This window comes from Halichoerus grypus, chromosome 4, assembly GCF_964656455.1.
Source record: "Halichoerus grypus chromosome 4, mHalGry1.hap1.1, whole genome shotgun sequence".
Classification (NCBI taxonomy): Eukaryota; Metazoa; Chordata; class Mammalia; order Carnivora; family Phocidae; genus Halichoerus; species Halichoerus grypus.
This window is the reverse complement of record NC_135715.1, coordinates 187,282,714-187,301,001: the sequence shown is the minus strand read 5'-3', so window position 1 is coordinate 187,301,001 and position 18,288 is coordinate 187,282,714. Positions and strand designations below refer to the sequence as shown.

The 18,288-nt window shown below is 46.2% G+C and overlaps 1 protein-coding gene across 5 annotated transcripts in view; it reads right to left on the bottom strand.

The window, feature by feature from the left end:
• Positions 1–18,288, bottom strand: part of DGKD (diacylglycerol kinase delta) — a 115,104-nt gene that overhangs the window by 55,313 nt on the left and 41,503 nt on the right. Inside the window, exon 1 of one of the 5 annotated variants that reach the window (XM_036109590.2) lies at positions 2,562–2,581. The exons of the other annotated variants lie outside the window; for them this stretch is intronic. The gene's annotated coding sequence lies outside the window, so the exon portion shown is untranslated. Of the gene's footprint in view, positions 1–2,561; positions 2,582–18,288 lie in introns of those variants that run through there. 5 annotated transcript variants of the gene reach the window in all.

Below are 18,288 nucleotides of genomic sequence, written 5' to 3'. Positions count from 1 at the left end.
CTGAGGTTGAAGTATCTATCAAAATCTTGACCATGTCCAATGTCTTATCCCATCCATGAGGAACTTCACCTTGCCATCAGCCTGACTGCATTAAAAAAAGAAACGAGAGGCACGCCTGGGTGGCTCAGTTAGTTGAGCGTCTCTTGATTTCGGCTCAGCTCATGATCTCAGGGTTGTGAGATCAAGCCCCACATTGGGCTCCACCCTGAGTGTGGAACCTGCCTAAGATTCTCTCTCTCCCTCTGCCCCTCCCCACCCCCTTTCTCTCTCTCTCTCTCTGAAAGAAAGAGAAAGAAAGAAAGAAAGAAAGAAAGAAAGAAAGAAAGAAAGAAAGAAAGAAAGAAAGAAAGAAAGAAAGAAAGAAAAAAGGAGATCACTAATAAGTTAACAGTGCTGGTGGTAGTTTAAAAAAAATTAAGTTTTAGACAGCAATCCCACAATATTTCATCATGCTGAAGATGTTCACACCTGACAATTCTACCCTTAGAAACACACTCTAGAAAAACTCGTGCCCATGTGCCCAGGAAGGCGGGTATAAGAATGGTAGTGCTGTTTATAATGACCAAAGCTGGGAAGACATAGGTCAACAGTGGGACACTCTGGACACTGGACCACTATGTAAGCCACAAACTACCAACCAAGCACTGTGATCCTTCAACAAGGGCTGTACTTGCAAAAAGTTCTGAGGTTCATGCCCCACTCCCCAGAAATTCTGATCTAATTCCAGGAATCAGGAATCAGTCATTTTTTAACCTTGAACCACTTAACTGAAGACAGACGTATCCACACAGATAAATCTTGGAAACACAATGGTGAGTGAGAAAAGCAAGTTGCAGGAGATGTATGATATGACACCATTTACTCAAAACTGTAAACCTGGCCAAATACTCTATGTTGTTTATACCTACGTATGGGAGAAGAGAAAGGATTAAAAAAAAATGCAAACAAACGATAAATACCAAACTCAGAACTGGGGTGACTCTGGGGAGGGAGGGCAAGAGGGGTGGGTAGGATCCAGAATACAAAGGACTTCAAGTATATCCATACTGTTTTGTTCTCAGGCTGGGAAGGGTACACAGTTGTTCATCGTGTTACTTTTTGAATGCCTGAAATATTTAATAATTTTTTAAATGTTAAACATTTTGGCATAAAAATATGCTAAAATACCCAAGTCAGAGCTTGAGACACATACCGTATGTCCTATATTTATAGTTTACGGTTTACTGTATGTATATAGATGAAAATACATTTGTGCAGTAATGTATAGTTCATAGTACTTACAGTTTATAGTCTAGCCTTCAAGAAGGGAATGGGTCAGCCTGAAACCATGCCTGCAGATGGATTCTGCTGGTAACATGGGGGAACAGCCAGGCAGCCTGAGCGTGGTGGTGCTCGAGCACACAGTCACTCACCCACACACCGCCCTCCCTCAGGGGCTCCCCTGGCTGCCGCACACCCAGCTGCGTCTGCTGGCTGCCACGCATTTCACGGCAAACACAAACTATCCCTGATTTGCCTCTCCAATTTCTCATCCTAGAGTAGATTCCCGCACGCTAAAGAACTGGTGAGCGTGTGAAAGAAAGTAAGGCTAATGGCTTATGAAGGGAGGAAGGGGGACTGGCTGGACTGCTCAGAAGGAAGCTTTTAGAGACCAAAAAAGAAACCTCTCCAACACACCCCTTTCCGTGAATCATTAGGGTGGCAGCCACCGGAAGCAAATATCAAACTGCAGAAACTTCCTTTCTGAGGATTCTCAAAGCACACAGAGATACACGTCCTGCGGCTGGAGGACAAGCCGGCTCGGTAAGTCTCGGTGAGGGTGCACGGCGTGCGGCAGAGAGGGGCAGGACAGCAGAGCGCTTAGGACAGAGACATCAGAGAGCCACTGGTGCAAATGACCTGTCTCTAGGCCCGGTTTTTTAACCCCCAAAATAGGTATCAGCGCCTGTCCCTCGGGGTCATCCTGAGGTGAAGGAGGTGGGCCATGACTGCTGCTAGCGGCAGGTGCCATCCCCCACTGCCCTGCAGCAGGCCAGCACAGGGCGGAGTGGACACGGCAGTGCATGGGCACCGCGGACACCCAGCAGCCCAGGTGGGCGTCTGGTCAGCAGCTGCGGGAAGTACTATCCAGCACGACTGGGCGAAAATCACTTGTCTACAGTGCTTCAAATAAGGAGCGAGTGCTCCACCTGAACAGACTAGCTCCCGGCTCCACAGCGCTCGTCTTGGGGATGGTGGGGTGAAATCTCTCCTGTGACAAAGTTCAGACAATGGAAATTCATCACAGGGAAGTTTATCTGACCTGCAGGCTTTCTGTCTGACCAGGTGGGGACCAAAGATGTTTCTAGCATGTGGGGGAAGTCACATCGCCAAGGCTGTGGCTTTAAAAATCCCAGCCTTCCACCTCTAAGAGAAATACAAGACAAAAATCAACCCTTTTAGAGCTGCTTACAATAATCTGCAATTCCTTCCACTCACTTCATTTTAAATCCTTACATTTCAACTGCTTTCCCCCACGGCTTCACACAGCCTCACTGCCCACCAACACCTGGGACTCTTACCTGCCGCTCTCCCCTCTTGCAGAACATTTTCCAACTGCTCAAAATGGATCAGAACTGAAGTGGCCCAGCAAAAACAAAAGTCGAGTTTTAAAATGGATGTACAAGACCCTGTGGATCACCGAAGGAGGCCAGAGACACTGGAGTAACAAATCAGCACCTCGAAGTTCAGTCACTGACCAAACGAGGAGCAAAGGGACAGTGTCCGGGCAGGATTAGGAACCTGGAAATACCGTGCTAAATATAGCTCCCCAGCCTGCGGGACTCGGAAAGGTGGCCAAGAATAAGTATCTGGCGCGTTTGGTAATTTCTGTCACTTCCTGTTACTCACATCCTGCTGCTCTGATGTGGCCCAAAACCCTGGATTCACCACACACAGATCCCTACCTTGAAGCCCCCTGAGACCCGGACTATTCAAAACAGCTGGGATGTGCGTAGGCAACAGACTTCCTCACGGAGGGCGATACTAAACACAAAAATAGCACCGTACAAACAAGGAGATCCCTGGGCGAAAGCAGCCCCAGAATGCAAGGTCAGACCTCCCCAGGCCCCCCGTAGCATACGGCCCAACCCCCAAAGGCGCCCAGGGCACTTCTCTCTAAAGCTGTGCTTATCTCCAATCTCGGGACAGCTTTGAAGGCCAAAGGGGATCCCCACCCTCGCAATGATCCCACCTGCCCAGCGGCCCAGAGCACACAGGATAAGCACCCTCCGACCCACCCCACCTCCCAACCCTCCTGAGGAGACCAGTCCCCAAGAACACAGGACACTCAGGTAGGAGGCAAAGCCAACTGGGCCAGAGGCCAAAATCACATGTAATCCATCAGAGGACAGATTTTTAAAAAGGGAGAAAAAGCAAGATGAAGCAAAAATGGAAAAGTTATGCCTAAAACTGAAATGTGACAAAAATATTTGGGGTTATTCATCTATTCAATATTTCTACAGTGCTTTATTAAGCTTTGAAATGTGCTCAACGTGTGGAAAACCTCAGAGATTAGAGGTGGCCCTGAGCAGGGTGCTGGAGGCAGACAGCCCCTGGTAGGGGAAGGAGAGGGATGCCAACAAAGAGCACCCCAGGTGTGGAGGTGGTGCCCCACACCACATCTCCCCCCACAGCAGGCAGGAAACGAGAAGCTGACACACACAGAAGGCGAAACACCACGTGCCTCCCACAGCAAAGTGCTATAAATAACCTAAATCTCCAAAGCACACAATGGAATACCATACAGCCAAGTTTTCAAGTGCAATGCGAGCGTGTATTCATGGACACAGATGTTCATGATATAATGCATTATTTTACGTTCATTTATTTATTTTTTTTTTATGTAGGCTCCATACCCAACGTGGAGCCCAACACAGGTTTTGAACTCACAACCCTGAGATCATGACCTGAGCTGAATCAAGAGTCAGGCGCTCAACTGACTAAGCCACCCAGGTGCCCCCATAATATAACGCATTTTAAAAGCAGGTTACAAATTAGTACATATAAATGGTCCCACTGTTATACTACTTACTGATATTCACAGGAAAACACCTACAAAACTATTTGCCTCTATCAGAGTTTTTCAACCTTGGCACTATTGACATTTTCAGCCAAGTAATTCTTTGCTGTCCCCTACAACACTATAGGATGTTGAGCGGCATTCCTGGACACAAAGCATGGACCCCACCCACTCCAGCCCCCACATGTCAACCCAAAGTGTCTCCAACTGCCAAATGTCCTCTGTCCAAGTGGCAAATCCCACCTTCCCATCCCCGTCCCCGTTCTCTCCCATGTTTGAGAACCACAGGTCTCTATAATAGTGTCTCTATCTAGGATCTCAGAGATAAGACTTTTGAGTGTTTTTTACATGTTCTTTGTATAAAAAACTGAGTAACACACCAATCTTAGCATGAATAAAACATTACAGGTGTTTTGCTATAATGCAGTTTTTGAGTTGCTGCAAAGTTTCACATTCAGAATGAAAATAAGCAGTCTCATGGGAAAGGATGAGGGGGGCAGACACTCAAAACCCTTGCAACTTTGTAACCAAGCATTTGAAACAACAGCAATAAAAGTACACATTTTTAAAGTACGTAAGGAAATACTACAGTGAATACAGAACTTTACCTTTTATTTTTTATATTTATATTTTATATATTTTATTTATGTATTTATTTATTTTATATATTTATATTTTATTAAAGATTATTTGAGAGAGAGAGTGGGGGGCAGAGGTGCAGAGGGAGAGGGAAAGAGAAAATCTCAAGCAGACTCCCTGCTGATCCCAGAGCCCGAGATGTGAGCTCGATCTCACAATCCCAAGATCATGACCTGAGCTGAAATCAAGAGTCGGACACTCATCCGACTGAGCCACCCAGGCACCCCAGAACTTTACCTTTTAAAAAAGTGAAGCAGCTTGATGGATGGGAGTCTGTGGCTGAGTTAGACTGGCAAAATGCACAAAGATCTAAGATACAATAAGCAGTTTCCAGGCAGAGCCCAAAGGCTCCAAGGCCAGGGCTGTGCTCCTCCTGGGCTGGCCACGCCCTGGCTAGGGATGGCCCCATTCAGGGGCTGGGCCAGTGCACCTGGGAGAGAAACAGAGCCGCAGAAACGGTTGTGACCGCATCTGCCTCACGGCTAACCGCACAGAGGGAAAAACTGGCTCCAAGTCGTTAGCTCAAGCACTAGGGTCATTGTTGTCCCGGTGACAACGGAATCTAAATGAAAAGTACCCTGGCAGTGGGTCTTGAAGGGATGTGGAGATGGAGGGAGCATGATGGGAACGCTTCGACGGTCTTAAATCTGGCCGCTTCCACGCTGTCACAATCCATCTGTTTTTCTCTGGGATTATTTGATGCCAAATCTGCACACAGCCAAATCCATCTACAGTAACATTACAGTCAACAAGTATCAGGTAGGAAGAGAAGAGACAAGAAGCAGCCTCTACAGCCCAAGGTCAGCCATGCCCTATTCTGATCACTGAAGGTCAAGCTGATCAGGCAGTTAAGACTTCCCAGAGCAAAGAACACGTGTAACTGCTGACTTGCCAGGTGTCCGCCCTCAGGACAAAGTCTTGTGCACACCCTGACTGAAGAGCTTATCTCAAGGATGTCTGCACTCCAATACTTCCAGTGCCTAAGTAAACCAGGGACTAGCTACCAGACAACAGTCGATGCAGCCAGAAAAGAGACAAACACCACACTTGGGGGAAAACAAGGTTTACAAAGAATTTCGGAAAGGGCATATTTGCTTCACATTACTGCATAAAACAAAACAAGAGATTGAAAGGGCAGGACACACAGCAAGGAAAACTGGAAGTTGACATCTCAGGTGGTGAGACTGCACGGTTTTTCTCTTTTTCTTTTGGTTTTCTGTATTTTCCATATAGTCTAAAGTAAAAAGTGTTTTAAAATACATCTCTGCCTTTTTCTTTTTCTTTTTTTTTTTTAACCTACAAACTCAACATCTGGGACAAAAAAACTACCAGCTGCCTATGCAATGAGCATCTTCCCCTTCTACCTTCCAGAATGGCCCTGCTGTTCCGGGTAGCCTCCTGCTCAGCCTGGCTACCAGCACATTTTCCCACCGCCCCTGCAGCTCAGGGACAGCACCAGGGGAGCTCCCAGGAAAGCTCTTTGAAAAGACAGAACAGCGCAGGAGGCCCCAGCCCCGGCCAGCCTCCTCCCTGCGGCTCCTGCAGCCGGCATCTAGCCCCACGAGGAGACCATCAGAGTGGAGGCTGGGTCTCTGCCGACCTCGGGGCTCCACACCAGCCCCAGACTGCTGGCCCCTGGTCTTTTCGAGGAGAGAGAGAGAAACAAACCTCTACCTTATCTGAACCACCGTTACCTATGTTTCCTGTTCAACATCCCAAATCTAACCTTGAGACACCACCCTCATCATCGCAGACGGAGGCACAGAAATGGAATCTTCTTTCTCTTCCAGGTCAATAACTTGATTTCTCCGTTAACTAGAACTGAAAACTCTCAACTCAAATGGGCAGCAACACCAAGGGAGCTTGATTTAATAGACTAACAGGTTGAAATAATAACACTGAAAATCAAATCTGAGGACGTAACTCTACAGCCTGCCACCTGTTCTTTAAAGAAACTTTTATGGGAGCACAGCCATCCCTGTTTATTTACATATTGTCTCTGACTGCTACTTACGGCCAGAGAGACCCTGTAGCTCACAAAGCCTAAAATATCCTCTGTAGAAGTTTGCTCCTATCTCGGATATATAAACCATTGCTCACATATATCTCAGGAAGAGCATAAAGAGAATTTGATGTGGAGGGGTTAAATGTAACGTGTTACCAAAAAAGATGGAATTTGCACCCTGTCCCTTCTCTCTGTCTCTGGCTCCACGAGGAGGGTCTCCATTCTGTTCCCAGAGGAACCCCCAGGTAGTATGTGCTCAATGAACTCTCACAGAATTGAACACGTCCCACTTACATGAAGGGTCACTCACTGAGCAATTTAGGGTGAAAACCCTTGTGACCATGGAACATATCACAGTGATGTATCCTTGAGCGTAACTCCCCTCAACACCCTGTCCCCACCTCACAGGGAACATTTCCACGTGGTTTACCCTGCACACTGAGGAGTCCCACGTTCTCCGACTTTCCTGTGATTCAGTCCGGGAGCCAGGCTGTCTGGGAAAAGACCACGCCCCACACTGAGGCCACACAGCGACATGGTGTGAGCATGTGCTCAAGTCTTGCTCCTGACAAAGCACGAAGCCAGCAGGAGCAGAATTGGAGGCGGGGGGTCCTGTCCACCTCTTCCCATGTCCCTCACGTCTCTCCCCTCCCGGGCAATCCACCATGCAAGGCAGCCATCTCCTGCCCTCCAGGACTAGCTCTGAGGAAAACGGCTTCAGACATTTTACCAACACTATGAAGGTTTCACATCTGATGGTCGTGATGCAAAGCTGGAGAAGGAGGAGGAGGGGACAAAGACGCTGTAAGTGAGCCCTTGCTCTTCACGACTCACAGTTGTCAAGTGGCCCTGCTGAGGTTCAGCCGGAAGCTGAGGTCACAGACTCACACACATGCCTATGACTGGACGACCATGTGCCCCAACCCTGTTTCACGTGTTAGGAAACAGATATCCAGAGAGGACAGGTGACTCCCCAAGGCCACGCCGCTGTAGGAGGCAGGGCGGGGGCCAGAAGACAGTTGGCCAACTGGTCACCTCCAGGGCATGATGTGGCCTGTGGAGCTCCCTCCTTGAGGGATGAAGTGTCTGACCCACATAGTCTGGGGGAGCTGCTGACTGCCAGCAGGGGCTCAGGAAGGAGACATGACCATGAGGGGCACGCTGTTGTTCTCAGCTCCCGCGCCCAACCTCTGCAGCTGATGGAGGTGCAAAGCCCAGCCACTGAGACGAAAAGGAGGGAGGGGGCACTAGACCCCTCTAGATGCCAGGGACCCGAAGAGAGTCATGTCCTCTCAGAGATGCCCAGTCCAAATCACACTTTCCTTTCTAATTCCCCGAGTGACTAATGTACTTGGTCCACAGCGGTCATTTGAAAGCGATCCAGGAAAGGACATCTCAGACCACATTCCCAGGAAGGCAGGTAAATCACACACAAAGTCAACTGCCTTTTGGGATAATCTTGCCCCATGTATAACCCCCCTTCCTAACTCTAAACAATTTATCCCTTTCCTCTGACCAAGTTTCCTGTATTCCTCTGGTATTTCAAGTATATTTCAAAACTGAAAAGAAGTCATTCCAACCACAGGATTTAACATTTTAAAAAACCAAAACAGAAAAAGGGTTGAAAATATTTTTTTCCCCTGGCAAGTCCTGACGCAGAGGGTCTGTCTACCGGGGCTGTGGACGCATCACTGGGTACACTTGAACAGCCACCGTGGGAGGGCATGGCATGTGGGCTGGCTGAGGCCAGCTGGCGTGACTCGGGAGCCACCTCCCTTCGTCATGACACAGTCCCATGTGGATGGAGAAGACAGGAAAGCTTCCCAGAGATGCCAAGTGACAGACACACAGCAACAACAAGCCAGTTGCCCAACAGGTATTTACAGAATGCCTACTTTGTGCCTGGCATGGCTCTGGGGCGCTGGAAGAGAGAGTGAGTCAATAAACCCCAGGACATCCCTTTTCTCATAAAGCTTACACCCCTCCCTCCAACAAACAGAAATCAGGGGGGAAAGAAAGGATGCATATAACATTAATGTTGACATAAGAAAGAGAAAACCTAAATAGCCTATATCCATTAAAAATTTTAACTTATGGGGGCGCCTGGGTGGCTCAGTCAGCTGGGCATCTGACTCCTGATCTCAGCTCAGGTCTCGATCTCAGGGTTGTGAGTTTGAGCCCCACATTGGGCTTCATGCTGGATGTGGATCCTACTTCAAAAGAAAAAAAAAAAAAAAAAAAGGGCTCAAAAAGTTTTAATTTATGATAAAAACTGTCAAAAGGTATTATAAAAAATCTTCCCAAAAAGAAAACTCCACACCAAGTTCACTGTTGTAAATTCTAACAAGAATTTAAGAAAGAAGTAACACTAAATTTTATTAAAAAAAAAAAAAATAGAGGGTGGAACAATTATATCCCCCCTTCTGTTATGATGCTAGTTTATATGTTTTATAAAGCCAGCTTAACCTGAGTACCAAAACCCAACAAAGGTAAAAGGAAAGAGAAAATTACAGATCAGTATCTCTCATAGATATAGATGCAAAAATCCCTAACAAAATAACAGCAAGTTGAATTTAACAATAAATAAAAAGGATAATATGAGGAAATAAGGTTTGTCTCAAGAATACAAGGTTGATTTGGGACACCTGGGTGGCTCAGTCATTAAGCATCTGCCTTCAGCTCAGGTCATGATCCCGGGGTCCTGGGATCGAGTCCCGCATCGGGCTCCCTGCTCGGCAGGAAACCTGCTTCTCCGTCTCCCACTCCCCCTGCTTGTGTTCCCTCTTTCGCTGTGTGTGTGTCTCTCTCTCTCTGTCAAATAAATAAATAAATAAATAAATCTTTAAAGAAAAAAAAAAAAGAATACAAGGTTGGTTTAACACTTGAAAATCAGTTTCAATTTGCCCTTTAACAAAATTAAGGGAAAAAACAAACATATGATCACTTCAGTAGATGCAGAAAAGCATCTGACAACATTCAATACCCATTCATAATAAGCATTCTCAGCAAATAAGAAAATCCTCAAACTGATAAAGGGTACCTACAAAAAGCCTACAGCTAACATCATACTCAATAGTAAAAAGCTGAACTGTTTCCTATTAAGATGAGAACAAATGAAAATATTCCTGCTTTCACTACTTCTATTCAACATTCTACCAGCAGTCCTAGCTTTTGCAATGAAACAAGAAAAAGAAATATAAGGCATCTGGGTAAGAAAGAAGTACAGCCTTCCCTATTTGCAGATGATACGACTGTTTATACAGAAATTTCTGAGGAATCTACAAAACAACTACGAGAATTAATAAGTTGTCTTCCAAGGTCACAAAATCCATTATATTCTTATTTTTTTGCAGCAATGAAACATATTTTTTTAATTTCATTTATTTAATAGGAACAAAAAATAAACTACATAGGAACGAATCTAACAAAAGACATTAAAGATATCTACCCTAAAAACCATAAAACTCTGCTGAGAGAAATTAAAGACCTAAGTAAATACATAGTTATATCACATTCATGGGAAAATCCAATGTCATTAAGATACCGATTCTCCCCAAACTGATTTATAGATTTGATGCAACTTGAATCAAGATTCCAGAAGGCTGGAACACCTGATCTCGGGGTTGTGAGTTCAAGTCCCATGTTGGGTGTAGAAATTACTTAAAAATAAAATCTTAAAAAAAAAAAAAAAATTCCAGCAAGCTTATTTTGTAGAAATTGACTATTTTTTAAATTTACACAAAAATGGAAAGGACTTAGAAATAACCAAAGCAATTTTAAGAACAAAAGTTAGAGGACTTGCAGGACGCCTGGGTGGCTCAGTCAATTCAGATTCTGCCTTCGGCTCAGGTCGTGGTGTCAGGGTCCTGGGATCTAGCCCCGCATCGGGCTCCCTGCTCAGCGGGGAGCCCGCTTCTCCCTCTCCCTGCCTCTCCCCCTGCTTGTGTGCTCTCTCTCTCTCTCTCTCTCTCTGACAAATAAATAAGTAAAATCTTGAAAAAAAAAAAGTTAGAGGACCTGCCCTGAATTCAACACTTATTGTGAAGTTATAATAATCAAGAAAGTGTGGTCTTGGGGTAAGATTAGACATATAGATCAAGGGAACAGGACAGAAAGTCTGGAAACAGATTCACAAACATACGGTCAATTGACTTGTGGTAAAGGTGTCAAGGTGATTCATGAGAAAAGAAAAGTCCCTTCAACAATGCTGCTGGAAAAACTGAACATCCATAAGGAAAAAAATGAACATCAACTCTTACCTCACATTACACACAAAATTAACTGTACATTAGTCATAATCCTAACTTCTAGAAAAGAAAAAAAACCTTTGCAATACTGAGGCAGAAAAAGGTTCCTTGGGTTGAAAAACAAGCAGCATGAACCATAAGGGAAAAAACTGATGAATTCAGTTTCACCAAAAAGAATGACTCTTTTCTTCTAAAGATGCCACGCACAAAAAAGGCAAGCCACAGATTGGGAAAAATACTCATAACACATACATCACACAAAGATTTATATCCAGAATATATAAAGAAATCGTACAACTCAATAATAAGACAACCAATTCAATGCAAAAATGGACAAATGATTCTACCATACACTTCACAAAATAAACATAAACAAATGGCCAATTGGCACATGAAAAGATGCTGACATTATTTGTCATCAGGGAAATGGAAATGAAAACCACAATGAGATACCATCACGTGTCTATTAGGGCACGTAAGATGAAAGATGGACTACAGCCGGTGCCCGCGAGGATGCGGAGCCACGGGAACGCCCCGCACTGCAGGTGGCTACACAAAATTCCAGGCACGCTGGAGAACAGCTGAGCAGTTTCTTAAAACGTTAAGCACACACCTACTATATGACCCAGCAATTCTCCTAGGTATTTACCAAAGGAAATGAAAATATATGTCCACACAAAGACTTGTATACAAATGTCCACGGCAGCTTTGTTTGCAATAGCTCAAAGTTGGAAACCTGCTCAAATGCCCACCAACAGGTAAATGGATCAACAAATTGAGGGAAAAGAACAAATTGTTGATATACCCCCTGTGGAAAATTTCAAAATCATTATATTGAGCCAAAGATGCCATAAAAGGGGGGACATACTTTCAATTTATACTTAATTATTATTCAACTCAATTTACATTGAATTATTCCATTTATACAGAATTCTAAAAAAGCAAAATAATGTTAAAAGACAGAAAGCAGATCCATGTTTGCCTGGAGAGGGGTGCAGAGAAAGGAGAGATCACGAGGAAACTCTCAGGGGGGATGGAAGTGTTAGCTACCCTGTCTGGTGACAGTTTCAACAGGGGTGGGGGTGGGGCAACTCAACAAGCCGCACACTTTAAACAGCACAGTTCACTGTACAGCAATTCCACTCAACTAAGTTATAAAAATAACGTTAACATATCTGGGTGCACTGCAATATTCTTTAAAGGACAGGGTGAACTTTTCTCTGAATGACTAGAGTGACCATATAGTTTTATCACCCAAGCCAGGAAATTTCTGCAAGTCAAAGTGGGTGCTAAAAATAATTAATGGTGTTATCTACAAAAGGGTGTGTGAACTGGCAGCGCCCTGGACAAAGCAGCACTTACGGCTTTGGGAACAACAAATACCCACTCTATCCCCTGGTGTGATTAGATACTTTTGCATAAAGCAAACCAGAGCGTTCCTTCCTCAGAAGACAGAGAGAGCCAGAGCTGACAGCGGCCTGGAGGCTCAGCTACGCCTGGGCCCCTGCCTTCCAGTCACAGAAGTGCTCCTGGTTTTCAGTGTCAGGGGCAGGACAGAAGCCAGGGCTCCTGCCTCAAGGTCAGGGTCGCTCCGGCCCCACCAAGGATGGGGTGGGGACCAACCCCACTCCTAACTATTCTCCAAATGTGCAATTACTCTGTTCCACCATCTCTGGGCTTTCGCAGCCAGCGAACATCAGCCAACAGTGGAGAGGGCACCTGGCACGGACCAGCTTTTCTAATGCAAGTTCAGCAGGAGGCGCCTGGCTGGCTCAGTCACTGGAGCAGCTCTCAGGGTCTTGAGTTCCAGCCCCCCGCGTTGGCCATTGAGCCTACTTCAAAAAAAAACAAACAGTCCAGCAGGGACAGAGGCCAGCCTGGGTAGGGCCTGAGCAGCCCTGTGCAGGCGGCGTTCCCAGCCTTCCATGAGCACCTCAACCCCAGGCTGAGGTCTGGGGGTTTAGCTAAACATCCTGTACAGAACTAGTACAGCAGCTCCTACAGTCCTCCTGACTTAAAGGGGGGGCAGGAAGATCACAGGTTTCATTTCTGAGTTTACATTTCAAAGCAGGTGCTTCGGCTGTGGCCGTGGAAGGGGGGAGACTACTGAGTCAATAAACAGCAGCCTCCCCACCACAGAGCAGGGAATTATCTTAACTTGATAACAAGTTTTTCAAGGAAATAAAAAGCTCCTACTCACTACTCTACCTACTCTGAAATACCAGGTTATTCTGGGACAGGAAAGCAAGGTTTTTTAAACATAATACCCCACAGAATGGTATCATTTTCCTAACTTTCAAGGAAAAAAACCAGACAGGACTTGGCGCAATCATATCCCCGGCACACATACCAAAGAATACTGGGTAAAGGAGGACTAAAGTTATTAATTTCCTAGACACCCAAAGAAAAAACTCAATCACATCCACATACCTTCTCCATGTTTTTTTTTTCCCAAAGAACTCTTTACTTTACAAAAGTACTGGAGTCAAACTACAGTCTCTCAACTGTCCGCTTTGGTTTTTGTTTCCTCCATCATTTGTAAGTAAAAACAATTAGAAGTGTTAACAATTCACCACACACACGCGTGTGTGGGTGCGGGCACTGTGAAAACAGCCTAGATTTCACAAGTGCAACCCCTCCTTGGTCACACCACACAGCGCAGACAAGTGACAAAGTCCTCCCCCACCCCCAATCCTAACAGACCCCCACCATTGGCCCCAGCACTCACCAGAAGGGGCCAGAAGAAGCCAGTGTCCCCTCCCCTCTGCCTCCTTGGAACAACTGTTAAGAACCGAATCCTAAGCCCTCGTGTGGAGTACCTGGCTCTTAGGACCCAGAGGCAGGTGCTGCCTTCAGCAAAAGCCCACACTTAGCAAACACACACCACCAATTTGGCTCAACGCCTGCTTCTTGCTGCTTCTTGAAACTGAGAACACAGAGTGGATTATGAAGTGGGGAATTCACTGGATTCACTTCCTCCTGCCGCTGCTCTCCTGGTCCTGCTCCCTGGCCAAAAGGTGTTTTAACAGTCACAGCCTTTAATTCACTAAGCACCTACTACGTGCTGGGTGCCTGCCCCCACCACCACGGGGGAGGTAGTGCGGCCCCGACTCTGCCAATGGAAGGATGAAGCGACAGGTGTTAAGAAGCGGAGGTCCTACAGCTGACGGCTGGCACGGCCAGGATGTGAGGTCAGTTCTCCTGCAGCCCGGCGCCTGAGCAGCAACCCCGGGGGGCTTGCTCGTGGCAGTGAGCCCAGGCGGCAGGAGCTGCTGTCCCTAAATATGTGGGGCTTCCCGTCTGGCAGGTCCTCTAGCTTCAGAGGCCTCGTGGGACACCCTCAGCCCACGAGTACGACTTTCCCCACCCCAGCTCCAGGCCTGCAGTCACAGAAATCGGGAAGAGTTTCCATGAAGGAAATCTGCCAATTATATATATAGCGTTTCCTCTCTCTGAGCCAAAGTGACTGGCGCAGGGGTTTTGCCCAGGAAATATCTGAGCTCCAAACAAGCTGAGAAGGAAAACTGATGTTGAAATCTGGATAAAGGTCACGGTTCCTCACCAAAGGAGCAGCCCTGGCTACCCCACAGGCTGACGTCTGCTGGAAACAGCTGAGCAAGTCAGGTCCAGGGTTCCACCCTATGTAATTCTACTAAGGAACTTTCATTCATTCAACAAACATGAATGCCAAACAGATAAGATTTAAAACAACTAAAAATATTACTTAAATTCATTACACAGCTTCTTTTTAATTTAGAGTTATCGGGCAATAACTACTAAAAACAGGAGAAGTAAAAGGTAAAGGAAAACCAAAGTTTTTCTCCTGTTTTTAGTAGTTATTATCTGATAGCTCTAAGGAGAGTAAGTCTCCTGATATCTACTCTTCAGCTGCAGATGCTATTTTTCTACACTCTCTGGACCTCATCTGAAATTCTTTGAAATTCCTGTAAATTGTAATAACTGCTAAGTGTGGCAAGTTGAACTCTATTACAATCCCACTATCACTGATGAGTGGTGGTGCAGATAAAAACCAGGAAACCTTCAGAGGGCACTTTTCTGCCAACCCGGTGACCTAGGAGATGCCATCCCCATTTCACAGATGAGGAAATGGAGTCACACAGCTAACAAAGACCATCTTTATAACAGATGTTGTAAAACCTCTGGATACCATTAAATATTTCAACAATATTCCTTGGGGAAAAAGAAGTTATAAATACAGACACGACAAATCACTCCTTGCTTTGTATGGCATGGTTATTCTGACACAGTCATTTCAGGGCAATCATTAGGGTGATGCTAGGAGCAAAGCCTGCTGGATCGATCCCTACCCTAGTAAGCCACATGGTGCGGACACATGACTAAGCAGAGGTGCCACATCCTACTTTGGGGAAGTTGTGTGAGATTTCAATATGGCATTCCGCAGAAGCAGCCCCCTAAACATGTATATTCCACAGAGGAATAAAATTCTCATTCAATTTATAGGAAATTATACTGAAATATGGACACATCTTTTTGTGCCATGGACGCAGTTTATCCTGAAAACACTCTTTATTGTCAATTCCCCCTGATCTGGCCAATCCATCTTCCTGAAATTTACAAATAAATTTAAATGTATCTAATAGGGCCTCTCCTTCCCTTTATTCTGTTCTTATATGATGCCAACGGGCACTCGCTTCTGGCTTTCTGCCCTCTGCCTCTGCTCCTTCCATTCCCTCCAACCCCCATCGGCCCTCACACCAGCATGTTCGGACTCCTCCGTTGCCCTTCTCCAGCCCACCCCTCTGCTCTCCTTTCTTCCTCAGCCAGCTCGGTCACCTCCGCCCAGGTCCCCCATCAGCCTGCTTCCTCATCATCAAACCCAGCCTGGCCTCCCCTCCTTCATCACAGGCACGTGACATCCTTGCCTGAGATTCTGGGCACTTAGGATACATTACAGTTCCAGTTATGATCCATTCAAAATCAGGTAAACAGAAGCTGATGAAGCTGTAAACCAGAACCAAACCCGAATCAAAGTCAGCAGAAGAAAGTTTCATTTTCTCAACCTTGAGGGCAGGCAAGAGAGGTGAAAAAGGACACAAGACAAAGTGCAGGCTGCAGGAGAAGGGCACCCTCTCTTGGGCAGGGGCTCAGCACAGGGGCTGCTCTGCAGGGGAGACCACACCCATCTTCCCAGACCTCCCCCACTGTGGTCTGAGATGCTCGCTCTAGCAATATCATCAACAGGAAAAACTGAGCATTCTAAGTCCCTAATGCTGTAGGAGCGAGGAAATAAAGGTTAACTGATCAACTCTGCCACCCCTAACAAAATATCCCCACCTATAAAACTGATCGTTGTAGACTCATGATGTGGAAGTGTTTATGACGAAAATATAAAATTATACACACACTGTTGTGTGTATAACATGTGAAATGTACAGTATGCCTCTGACATAGGACTGAAGGGGACCCGAAGAAAGAAAGCAACTGCTGAGCTCCTGTGACCTTTTCTCCCCCCTCCCTTGAAATCTCCTCTAAAAGCATTATTACGATGTACACACTCTACAAAATAAATGGATAAGCTGCCCTGCACACGGTTCCGGTCCTGGGACACTCCTGGACTCTGCCCCAGAGCCCACGTGCCCCTTCTCAGTGGCCACGAGCAGCCCCCAGGCCCACACGGCCACTTCCATCTCCCTGCTCCCACTGTGTTCTGCACCTACTTCTGCTGCACTTGTCACAGGGCACGATCATTACCTCTTTTCATGTCTAGCAGCTTCTAAGAAGTCCCTGAGCACGGGGAACGTGTTTGTCCACCTCCATCTGCCCTCAGGCGCCCAACAGAGAGAGTGCGCCACCACAATGGGTGGCTGAAAGAAGGAAAAACAAGTCTTTCCAAAACATGCATCTTTTCCAATTGGTTCCTGTTCAATTTCAGAAATCAGACTGCCAAGGTAAGGCCGTGCTGCTGCCGAATTATTCCTGTATTCTCCAGGGGTAAACAAGAAGTTTCAAACCATCAAACTTGCTGGAAACACACACACACAAACAGCAAAGGAGCCGGCCCAACCCAAAGCTGCTCACCAGAATCCAGAGACACACAGCTCCCAGGATGCTCCTCGGCCCAGTACTCAAGGCATTTGTAAGAGGGTAACGGCAGCAAGAAGGGGCCCGGCCCACAGGATCATCCACAATGATGGACGTTTGTTACATAGGACCTCACAAAGACGACAATTCAATATCCTCTCTGAACAGAAAGAAGCAACGAAACCTACTTCCTGGCTCACGCTCGCTGGCACAGCCCGTGTGTATTCTGCACTGGGGACAACAGCTTCAAAGGGAACCCCTGGCCTCAAGTCAAGACCTAAGAAGGTGTGACCAAGAGTGCACAGATTACTAAGGAGCCTGTGCTCATTTGGCATCACATGAGTGTGGGTCCCAAACGTGGCTACACCTCAAAATCATGGAAAGCTCTAAAATATCACCCATTTACAAGTCAGCATCAGAATCTCTGGGGATGGTGCCAGGAACCCCCCCCCCCAAGGGTGCCCGGGCACAGCCAAGTTTGGGAACCACTGCCCTGAGGGAGAATACAGCAGCGTGTTTCCTTCTGACCACGGCATGAACAGGAAGATCCGACAGAAGGGAGAGTTTTCACCCGACCTTTGAGGAATGGGCAGGGTCTATGGGGGGAACTTGGGGAGAGGGCCTTCAGACTGAGGTGTCCTACCAAGACCAGGGTGACCTGTGCACCGGGACTTTGTTCCCTACAAAGAGCAGGTCCGTGGCGGGGCGAGAAGCTGGGACAGCTGGGGAGCGCCAGGTCCCCTGGACAGTATGAGGTAAGACCGTATGGCACTCAATGATTTATACCGCTTTTAGAAATGGGCAGAATGTGACTCTTTTTAATGGTTTTATATTTCAGATATATTCCAAACTTATCTTTCCTCTTCAAGGTCCAACTCAAGTGCAGTTGCTGCCAGGACCCCAGGGATAAGGGTAAAACAGACTGCTTTAGGTCCAGTGAAGTCTAGAATAATCCACAGTGATTTAATTAGAAGTTATTATTTAGCAAACACAGAATGTATGAAACATTTCACCAAAGAAATATAAGTAAACCAAACTAAAAGAAAAATGTCTAATTAAGTACCAAATGGCATCATAAATTAATTTGTTTCACTGCTTTAATTCCCCCATTGGATAGGCAGTGAGTGCCTATAATCATACTGTTAATAGCAGCAAACACTTACATCATGCCTACATTGCAATAACTCATTTAATCCTCCCAACGACCCCACAGTAGGTACTATTACTATCCCCCATTTCTCAGATAAGGAAATTGAGGCTCAGAGTGCTTCAGC